The sequence below is a fragment of the Pinus tabuliformis genome, chromosome 4_1, assembly GCF_031772625.1.
Source record: "Pinus tabuliformis cultivar Carrire ecotype Pingquan chromosome 4_1, CPIR1, whole genome shotgun sequence".
Classification (NCBI taxonomy): Eukaryota; Viridiplantae; Streptophyta; class Pinopsida; order Pinales; family Pinaceae; genus Pinus; species Pinus tabuliformis.
In genome coordinates, this window is record NC_142303.1 from 840975933 (window position 1) to 840987394 (window position 11462).

The 11462-nt window shown below is 38.8% G+C and overlaps 1 protein-coding gene across 3 annotated transcripts in view; it reads left to right on the forward strand.

Moving 5' to 3' along the window:
* The first annotated feature begins 3080 nt into the window (after positions 1-3080).
* LOC149178836 (zinc ion binding protein) overlaps positions 3081-11462 on the forward strand; it is a 496683-nt gene continuing 488301 nt past the window's right edge. For 2 of the 3 annotated variants that reach the window (XM_089420458.1, XM_089420457.1), the window contains exons 1-3: positions 3081-3363; positions 3458-3645; positions 3740-3927. The gene's annotated coding sequence lies outside the window, so the exon portion shown is untranslated. Of the gene's footprint in view, positions 3364-3457; positions 3646-3724; positions 3928-11462 lie in introns of all 3 variants that reach the window. The other variant, XM_089420459.1, reaches the window with a different exon arrangement.

Genomic DNA, 11462 nt, shown 5'->3' on the forward strand with positions numbered 1-11462 from the left:
ATGACAAACTTTAAGGTGAGCTTTCCCTCTGGTTAGCTGGGTAATTTTGTCTGCGACCATAGGCTTCTGTGGATTTGGTCTAAGCTGGTTGTTCTAGGAAGATTGTGGTCGTTGTCTACTCCAGGTCTTGGCAACGATTACTGATATGTTTCTGCCCTTAATTTAGCTTACTCTGCATGTATGGATCAATATATTTGCCCTTTGAACTATGAGTTGCATGGGTCTATGGTTTGGTGGGACTAGAATTGGAATTGCCTGGAGCATGGCCTTGAATGGTTCCTGGTTTGGGTTGAGTATTTAGTTTTGTGTCAGTAGTGTATGGGATTTGGTTGTCCCACATGGGCTCCTGTAGCATTTGGTTTGTACAAGGTTTTGTATGTGGTGGTATTCCTTACTCGGGTAAAAGTGAATTGGAAATGGTTTGGGTCTGGGGTAAATTTTGTTTGGTTCCAAGGTATTTAGGCTTTGGGCGAGCTCGAATTTGAGCCTTGGTTGTATGTAACCTCCACCCTGACCTGTGTTGTTATAGAGTCGAGGTTAGGAGAGCCTTGTTGGACCATTTTAGGGTCAGTCCGGACCTACTGGATAGGGTATGTCGAGTTTGGCGCTCTTGTCTGGTTGTGGGATAGTCCTGGTCTCGGGGCCGCGCTTGGCTTAATTCCTGTCAGCATAGACTTGCTTCTAGGCAAGCGAGTTTGGTTTATGCAACCTGGGTTCTTTGTGTAGAATCTCGATGGAAGGGGTTTTGTGGGTTGCAGGCTCAAGGTAGTTGTTGGCCCAAATTCCTCTTCTTTTCTTTGTGTAATGTTTTGCTAGTGGAATCAACAAATTATGAGACGCGCCTGGATAATTCAGGGGTCTTGAATGTGGATGGTATTGTTAGTCTGTTCAGGCCTGTCGATGGGCAAAGGTGGAAAAATGGAAAAAGTGGAACCATTAAACTGTGTTGGCCGTCGATTAACAGTAAGATTCGGAGCAGGTTCCTTACTTGGTTGGTTTCGTTTGAAATTGCTTTAACGGGTCTACAGCGTTGGAGCGACCCTTGGCAACGTCGAGCATCCAAGCTGCAACCCTATTCGGGTGTTAGACACAGGGCAGTCTCTGTCAAGCAACAATAAAATCATGGTTTAGGCCGTTGGTAAAGGTAAAATGGTCGTGGGGGTAGTCGTTGTGGGACGTAGAGGAAGGCCTCCCCTTCTCAGACTAGTCAACCCAGTGCTTCCGGGGGGGGCAGGTGGGGGACGCAAGCCGACCTCTCGTATAATTCAGGAAGCAACTCAAGGATATCATGATAGTAGCTCCAACCTAATCAAGCAACTTATTGCAGATTAGGAGGCTGAGATTCAACAAACCGAGGAGGATTTTGAACTTAATATGGACGAGTGGCAAACTGTGATCCTGGACCCAGGCAAAACTCGTGGCTGATCATCTCAATACAAGTAGACAGTGCATTTGTTTTGGATGATGAGAAGCATTCTAACTACAGCTTTAGAGCAGTTTCTTCCTGATATGCATTTGGCCCCTCATGGACACTCAGATTGCACCAAAGAATTTCAAAAAATACAGTTTCTATTACGATAGAAGAATGGACGGCTCAGCCGAATAGAGCAACATATCCCATGTATACTCCACATGGAGCTGTCAGGTTGCATTGTGAAGGATCTTGCACCGGTGGATTCAACTGATGATGAGTAGCAACAATGAATCTTTGCTTCTAGTTTTGCTTGATACAGTTTCAAATTTCTAAGCTTATTAGAAGTTATGTTTATAGATATTTAGAAAATAGGAAGAACAAAGACTCTCAGACTTACATAGCCTGGCTGGTTAGACTTATCATTTTTTGTTTTTGGATGACATATTTTGTGGTTAGGTGGCCAACAGATTTGGTTTCCCTCTGGGCAGGTTGAGGCCACCTAACTCTCAAACATATGGATGTATCCTACTATGTTCTCGAAAATTAATGGAAAGGTACCACTAAGCTTACAACAACAACAACAACAAAATTGTGTTCAATTTGATTGGCTATCAAATTAAGCATGTTATTGCTTAGTGCTTTTGAATTTGTGTGATGCATTTGCTTAGTGCTTTGGAATTTGTGTGACACATTAAAAACATTTATACTGTGATACATTTAAAGAATTTGTCAGCGTGTTGTGTTGGTTTGTACATTGGTGGTCCTGGCACAACCTACACGCTTCAATAATTGATATATTCCTATTAGCCTTTACTCCAACTTAACGCAACGAGCTGGTGGTAGTTTGGCTTGATTCTCATGCATATATCCTCGTTTCTTCATTTTGATCTATGTTTTAATGGTACTTGCACCAACGCCCCATTTGAACATTTTATAATTTCGATACATTTCCATATTTGCATTACTTGCAAAGTCAATGACGTCTGTGCGTTGTATTTCAGGTGATACATTCTATAATAGTGTATTTATCAAAGTTTAAACTAAGTTCAAAACCAAATTTGATCTGACATGATAGACGTCACTAAAAAAGGTCTTTTTAAAATTTTCCATTCCAAATACAATTTCACCATGGCATAGGTACATGTTAGTCGTGGTTAGTTATTGAATCTATAGTTGATTTTGTTAATGTATTTATTTAAAATATTGTATAATGTTTATTTCATTTTTAAAACATTAAGAAGTTAATTTGACTTATTATTATTATTATTATTAGTATTATTTCATATATAAAATGAATATAGATTAATTTTATCTTTATAAAATATTTTAATTTAAAAATAAATATTTATTGATACCTATTAAAAACTATCATCTTAATAATTAATTTATTTTTTTCTAAATAATCTATGAAACATTTACGAAATATAAGCGCAAATCAATACCAGGCTTTATATGAGACTTTGTTTCTATTTAACATATTTAAACTAAAAAACAATATTTAACCTATTTAAAAAACTAAGTGGCAAAAACTAACTACAATATATATTTACTAGTTAATAAAAGGTTAATAAAAGAGAGAGCAGGGTAGGATTCATAATATATTTACTTGTTAATAAAAGAGAGAGCAGGGTAGGATTCATAATCAGGGGAGGAGGGGGAATTTTACGGATGGAGTGGAGGAACGAACCTCACACGATGATCGAGGGATAAAGGCAACGGGGAGACAGGTTGGAAACCGACTTGTTACGCCATAAGGCGTTTCCCTCTGAGATCCATCCCCTGTTTGCCTACGTGTCCTCCTCTGACGCGGAGTGCCAATCGCCATTCTTATGGTTTTCACATGCCGACCTGCAGCCTGTTTTACATGGTTAATATGCCCGTGTGCGCGGTGGATTTGTGGCATATTCATACGAACAACTTTTTGGATGTTTTGATATTAGCAAAATCAGGTAATAAACTTCCGTTACAGGTTTCCTCTGCTCAATGGTTTTTTTCAGATCGAATGTGAGGTCACCTAACTAAGTGCAGGAAAATCCACTGTAGGTAGTATTTCTTGTTGCGTTTAAATCGGTCCGGGTAATGAAGAGCGCGGAGTGCCAATCGCCATTCTTATGGTTTTCACATGCCGACCTGCAGCCTGATTTACATGGTTAATATGCCCGTGTGCGCGGTGGATTTGTGGCATATTCATACGAACAACTTTTTGGATGTTTTGATATTAGCAAAATCAGGTAATAAACTTCCGTTACAGGTTTCCTCTGCTCAATGTTTTTTTTCAGATCTAATGTGAGGTCACCTAACTAAGTGCAGGAAAATCCACTGTAGGTAGTATTTCTTGTTGCGTTTAAATCGGTCCGGGTAATGAAGAGCGCGGAGTGCCAATCGCCATTCTTATGGTTTTCACATGCCGACCTGCAGCCTGATTTACATGGTTAATATGCCCGTGTGCGCGGTGGATTTGTGGCATATTCATACGAACAACTTTTTGGATGTTTTGATATTAGCAAAATCAGGTAATAAACTTCCGTTACAGGTTTCCTCTGCTCAATGTTTTTTTTCAGATCGAATGTGAGGTCACCTAACTAAGTGCAGGAAAATCCACTGTAGGTAGTATTTCTTGTTGCGTTTAAATACATTTTGGGAAAAATCAACATGTACTGCTGCTTTCACCAACCATTTTCTGTTCTTTGAAACACTCAACAATACGTTGAAGACACGAATTTGTCCGCCAGTTTTTGTTTAGATTGCAATGACTTGTTTATCTAAAAGAAGTACAGCAATGTTTGCTGCAACCCAAAATCCCAACTTCTAATGCATGTTGCAACCCAAGTAACATATTTTTTTAACAGAAGTCCATCAATGTATGCTGCAACCCAAAACCCCAACTTGTAATGTCTGCTACAACCCAAAACTCCAACTTCTAAAGCTGTAGCTAGCGCATGAATTCAAGCTATAGAATCCTTATAGAACAAATTTCCCGTTGATAGATAAACTGGTTTAAGGATAACCCTGTTCTATGACGCCATACACCTTTTTTTTTCAGATGAAAAAAGCGATATATTTATCAGTATAGAATTTACATATGATGCAAAATCTGCAGCACAAAGGTGCATATCAGAGGGGGTATTCTGTGGTGACTGTTCAGTGTAAAGACAGACCTAAGCTTCTTGGGATTCACTCACACAGAAAGGCGGCTTTATATTTTCTTTTTTTCTTTCTTGTAACTATATCTGACTATATATTAGTGCAATTTTATGTTAGATCCAACTATATTACCACAACCATATAATCCAACTATATTACCACAGCCATATAATCCGACTATATTACCACAGTCGTATATCGAATTTTTTTTTTTTTTTACTATAAACATGATTGAATGGGATATGACGGAAAGAAGCGTTGGTTGACCAAACGGTGTTGACGCATAAACTCGCAGCTCAATGGAAAGACAGTGTAACGGGAGCAAAGAAGAGTGGGCGATAAGCAAAGGACCAGACCAGGGACAAGCGATGTCATAACCTGGACTATAGCCACTACTTGAAGCTCTTAAAGCTGGAATTCGATCAGGTAAATACATTTGTATTGTTTGCCTATCCTGTTCTTGCTGCCGGAAATCCAAAAGAGTAGATAGAGACCGCTTTCCCTGGGCATTTGGCTCCCAACTAGGGTAGCTGCTCTTAAAACCAAGGAATGATTTCTCCATTTTCCCTTGGAAGCTCCTGCGGTCCTTTGACGTATTGAAAGGTGACCCATACTTACTATTTCCACGATGCTCAAAATCAAATACACTTAAACTACAAACATCCCCAACACCTTCTACATTCACAGCGAAATCCATTATGAATTGCAGAATATCATCAACACGCTTTGGTAGTAAAAGGAAAAGAACGTATGGGGTCACAAATATTGAGATCATCTCCTCCAATAACATCATGCCAGTATACTGAAAAAATGATTCAAATTCGCTCCGAACATCTTCAGAATCTTCTGCTCCAGGCCAACTCTTTGGCATATAATGTGTATGTTGAGCTACTAATGCCATTGATCCTTCCGGATCAATTACTAGGAATTCATCAATAATAGCTGCTCTACTGATTGTTGTCATAGTTCCAAAGTCAGCAGCATACCAAAACAAATTGCGGCCAAACAAGTGTGCCTCAAGAAGAGATTCATCCAAGAATGCAATAATGATAAGAATCGCCGAACCTTCGGAATTAATCATTTTATTTGCGAACTTGAGAATCGTAGTGCAATGAAGTCTGCAAGCCAAATAGGAAGAGTATTTGCGAACCCAGAGAGAGCATTCCCGGGCGAGGGAAGTGGAACAATCCTCGAATTGTTGGGACATGGAGGTGATTAGGGTTTTATGAGAGGACTTGCGCTGCTCATCTTCATGAGTGAAAATGGTAATGTGACCGTCCCTGAGCAAGCAGTGAATAAGTGCCAAGGTCTTGAGAGTGACCATCCAGTTCTTGGTTCGCTTCAACCGAGTTTCCACCACATTTCTCGGATGTTGCAGTAAGTCGGAGGATTGTGTTGCAGCCAAGGCAATGAGAACGTGAATTTCCTTGGGCAGAATGTCGTTGTGTCGAGTAGATTTCAGAACCGCGATATTGATATCTGCAATCTTGCTTATGCATTTGGCATACCCGATGTTACCAGCATCTTTCAGCGCCCGGGCAGCTTGTCTCGACCACGACTCCATCCCCGATAATGTCAGACATTCAACCACACTTTTGGGAGTTGTAGGATCCCCACCAATAAACCCTCTACAGTCAGTAGAACCATACTCTCATTTTTTGGCAGCTGCACCTAAAAATCATACATAATTGTAGTCCAACGTTACTTCTTCACCCTTTACAGGATTTCTGAGTGCGCAGAAGCCAACACAACCCTCACCATTCACTGTCCACTTCTCCGTTTGACAATTAGGATTGCAGTTGTGGTTTGTATACCGTCCAAGGTTTCCTTTTACACATGCATCAATAACATCTTCATTTTGATTATCACTACTCTGGTCAACATCTCCTTCTCCTTTACTTTCAACATCAACTTTATTTGGATCATCAGCTTGATCTGCATTAGCTTCATCTGAATCATCATCTAGATCATTTTCCCTTCGAGCTTCTTTAACTTCTGCAATTGACTTTTCTAAACTTTGAATTGCTTCTTGAATACTAAATTGTTCAACGTAATTAGGATGTGAACGTAACAGCAGATTGTGCGGCAAACTACGTTCAAAGGCCCCAATGATTATATCGTGTGCCATGGCTCTAATACCACTGTAGCATAAAAACTTATGCTGAAGCACGAAGGATTAATAGCTTGTAGATTTAATTGATAAAAATACACATTGGTATTTAAAATAATTATTTATTATTATATAAAAATGTATAAGATGATTTGAATGTACAATGAGGACCCTGCTTTTATACCTCAGCAGGTGACCTTTCATGAAGGGGCATGTCTTTTAGACATGCCTTTTCACTTAATTTTAATGACTAATTAACCTCAATAATATTTAATTATTTAATATTTATATTTATTTTATTTAACTAATTGTTATGAATTATATTCATAACAATGTCCCCAAGAAAGCCCTCACTAGATCTGTTGCAACAAAGTTTCCCTTGGAGCAGACATTTGAAGCCTTGGAAACCATACCAAAGGATGATGTTCCTAATGATAAAGACAAAGAGATTACACAACTGCAAGAGAAGCTAAAGAAGGCACACATGGTTATTCCACAATTGTAGTAGGACCATAAGGAATTGAAGAAGGTTGCTCTAGAAAGGACAGCTAAGCTTAATGAAGAAGAACCAGTGACAAAGGCTACACCATATGTCACCAAATTCAAAGGCGAGGAGAAGATAGTAAGAGAGGATATTCAAGAACAACTAGAGTCACTAGATCTTCAGCTAGAGAATTGCATATTTAGGAAAAGAAATTAGGAAGAGAATTGCAACATACTTTTAACAAGCTGAGGATGCAGTTGAAGAAATCCCACAGTGAAATCATTGAACTTAAGGAGCAGGATGAAATGGCTAGAAAAAATATGAGTGATCTTTTGGACATGTATGAGCCAGCAATGGAAAATGCTAAATATATGTTGAAGAGGTCTCTCCCACTACATAGGCAGCTGAAAAACATATGCAGGCAGAATCTTACCATGAGGAGGGAGTTGAGGGCTGCCAAGTAGCAGTTGAAGGAGATACATGAGAAAGACAGAGGTAAGTTGGATTTGTTGGCTGAAGCAACCAAAGTCTAAAATATTGCAATAGGTAAAACAAAGCAGTTTTGATTTTTGGTTTTTTGCCTAAGTATACTTGTTGAACGGGGTTGAGGTTAAGAGGTCATATTTTGCATGAAGTCTTTCCTACAAGCACAGTTAGTCAGAATTCTCAAGTGACTTTCCAAAAGAAGCAGCCCACACAACAGTTTTGTATCCTGGCCAAGCATTAGGGAATAGGGTTTTGATGTAAAGGTGGAAGTTTTGTCATATTTTTTGGTGAATAAGGGCTTGAATGGGTTTGAAACATTATTAGCATCATGTCAACATCATCAGCAGGATGTGTCTTGCTCAGAGATCTCAACATCGATCAAAACCATAAAGAACAGGTCACATTGCGCTTTTGATGTAGGTGAAATTTTAAGAGTTAGGAGCTTGGTGTGACGAAAGAAAGTTTCTAAGGAAGTTGACGATGTCCAGGCCATTTCACATGTGCAGAAGTCATCAACCAACTCAGGGAGTGACCGTAGCTACATCAACCATGGATTCGTTGAGCTTTTCTATTGCGTTTTTGTGTTTCTAGTAAAGAAGGAGGTTGCACAGCGCCGACGCTGCGTTTCCACACAGTCGTCTTTTTTACCGAGATTTTCATGTCAAAACTTCATGTAATTTGTTTTTATGCTCATGGTAAATGTTATGAGGCATCTAAAGAATTATAAGATCGATTTAGACTTAGTATTTAATGTAAATATGCTTGAAAAAGCTTTGGTCAAACAATTCCTAACTTTCAGCAGAAGAAAAAAAACAGTTTTTATTCAGTGCATTAGCTAGAAACATAAATCCTATTAAGGAATTTGGTTCCTAGAAGTGGGAATTGATTTGTTTTCATCTATTTATGATGTAATTGTAATGAAGCAAAGGGTTGGTCAAGTTTGAGAAGAAAGAACACTGTGTGTATTGTATTTTCTTGATTTTCCAATGAATGAAAAGACAGAGGCCTAATTTTACAAGGATTCCTGTGTCAATTGCTTTGGAGATGTGCTGCTTTGTTTTGTAAGTTATCTTCTGTAATCAATTATGCTTTGAAATGTGTCTTCTTGTTTAGTTGAACAAAGATTTGTCTCAGAATTCGCTTCAAAAAGTGCTTTGTTTCAGTTTGCTAAACAATTTATGTTTTCTACTTGAATGGCATTTACAATTCATCCTGTTGTTTGATGCTCTATATGTCATTTCGACCTATCTTCTACTCACCCTCCTACAATGAATTTGACTGAAAACTCCAAAAGACTGCCTACCTTGCCCATGTAGAAGATCCCTGTCTCTCTTCATCCTTTCACTGGAAAAGAATCAACTTTTATGACCGTATTGCCCAACGGATCTATCTTCTTCCCCGCCAGTAAACCTTTAGAATCTATACCCCTGTGAGCACCATACCTAGTATAAGATATAATTGATTGAAATTTTAGCTAGAGAGAGCGCTCTCTGACGTTGGAAGGGCTAGATTCCAACTTCCAAGTGGTTTGTGGTTACCTTTGGATTCCTCTCCTCAGCCTGGAGGAATTACAGAGAGCTAACAAAGCCTAAAGAGTTTGGCCTAGAGGCCTTCCTTGTCCACTGCTTTATTGGCACTTATAACCCTAGTTGCTCTCCTAATGTCTCTCTCTCTCCCACACTCTCTTATAGAAAAAATTTCCCGTTGATAGATAAACTGGTTTAAGGATAACCCTGTTCTATGACGCCATACACCTTTTTTTTTCAGATGAAAAAAGCGATATATTTATCAGTATAGAATTTACATATGATGCAAAATCTGCAGCACAAAGGTGCATATCAGAGGGGGTATTCTGTGGTGACTGTTCAGTGTAAAGACAGACCTAAGCTTCTTCTAAATATCTCTATTTATTGTTTTTTCAAGACAACATCCCACCTGCAAATAACTTTTCATTTTATTTGAATGAACAATTTGTAGGCATTTGCCAATTTGTAGCAATTTGTAACCTTCATGGCCAACCTTCAAGCAACAAAATTTGTTACAATTAGATGATTTATCAAATAAAGAACAGATCTTCATACATGTATGATTTTTCTTTTTGCAATCATGACTCCCATCATGACCTGCCAAGTTTCGGCATTCCTCCAATTCATTTCCTTGGTGTGATTCAAGAGAGCAATATGTGCACTTTTCATCGCAACAATGGTTACCCATACAAGAGTGATCAGAGGAATGGCCCTTCTCTAGAACACACCGCCAAAAACATACAGAACATTTACAAACACATACAGAGAGTCCCTGTTTCAGTTCTGCAAGTGATAAAATTGCCTCCAGTTGCAACTTTTGTACATCAGCATTCCCAGAAAATTCTGCAGTGTTGCAGTGAAGCCACTTTTCAACACGATCGCGTCGTCTATCAGACAATGCCACTAAGAAATCGAGAAATTTAGAGTGCCAAAAATCACCATTTTTGCCTCTCCTTTCCAAGACACATTCTAGTTTCGGTCTGAGACGATACAAAATTTTGCCATTTGACATAGATTCATCCAGAGCTGCAAGCTCCAAGCCAGTGTCATGCAAATCTAGAAGGAGATCCCCAATTACCATTGGAGCATCACTTACCTCTTCCTCTGAGTCAAATTGGCAGCCTTCGAACACTGAATCATGATTAGATAAGCCATTGCTTGTAGTCAATCATGCATGGATTCATTTGACTATGAATTGGCTCTGGATAATACAAATGTATTGCCTGCATTCCAAATTGTGGTCAAGGAGATTTACACTAATGTGAGCAAGAAAATGCTGAATTCAGATTCCTATAAGTCTCAATTGTCTCTCAACAGAGTTAATATTATGGATGTATATGGAGATGGGGATGGAGTGGAACCACCCAAGACAAAGAATTCTTGCTGTTGAGGATTCAGAGAAAAAGCTCCTTTGTTTCTGGGCCTTCTTCAAACAATTGTCTGTGTCCTTAATTGGAAGAACAAATATGCAGCATAAGCTATCAGCATGATCATGCTGCTGACTCTAGACAGTTGTAATGTTGATACAGCTGCTTCACTATATGCCATAGATTGTTGAAGGGCCAAGGGTGCATGAGACACAGTGAAGCCATCATGAGAAGACTGGAGTCGATTCCAGAAATAACCTACGTCATATAGCAATACAACACCCATGGTTAGGCCCTAATGAATGAATATCATGAGCAGGTCGGACTTGTTTTGGTGGCCTAGGTTGTTAAAGAAAAACTAAAAATATATCACATGCCTTGTCAAACCGTTGTTCTTTTTTCATGTTGGCAATTCCTCCACAAAAGATAGATGTGCCAAGCACAAAAAGTAAGTTGGAAAGCATAGAGCCTAGTAGAGAATACTTGACCACATTGGTCTTGCCATGGTAAAGTGCGAACACTGCAATGAGCATCTCTGTTGCATTTCCACATGTGGCGTTGAGCAGCCCGCCAACTATAGGAGAATTAATTAACAATATATTTGCATCAGTTACTTTGAAATGTCAAACACTTTCTCATATATATCAATTAGCTCATATTTTGTATCCACAAATATGAGTACATAGTCCATTGCCATATAAGAATCTCACTTGTTGGTCCAGTGTAGAATGCAATTTGTCTGCAACAATTTACAACAAAACATCAGATTGTAAAACCAACAAACATAATATTTTATGAAGTCACTGCACTGCAGTGACCATTCCAAGTGTATAAACAATTGCAGTACAAGGTATAGATTACACATAACCTATGTACATATACCATGCAATTTTTCACTTACTCGGTGACAAAGTCTATACGTTCAGCAAGA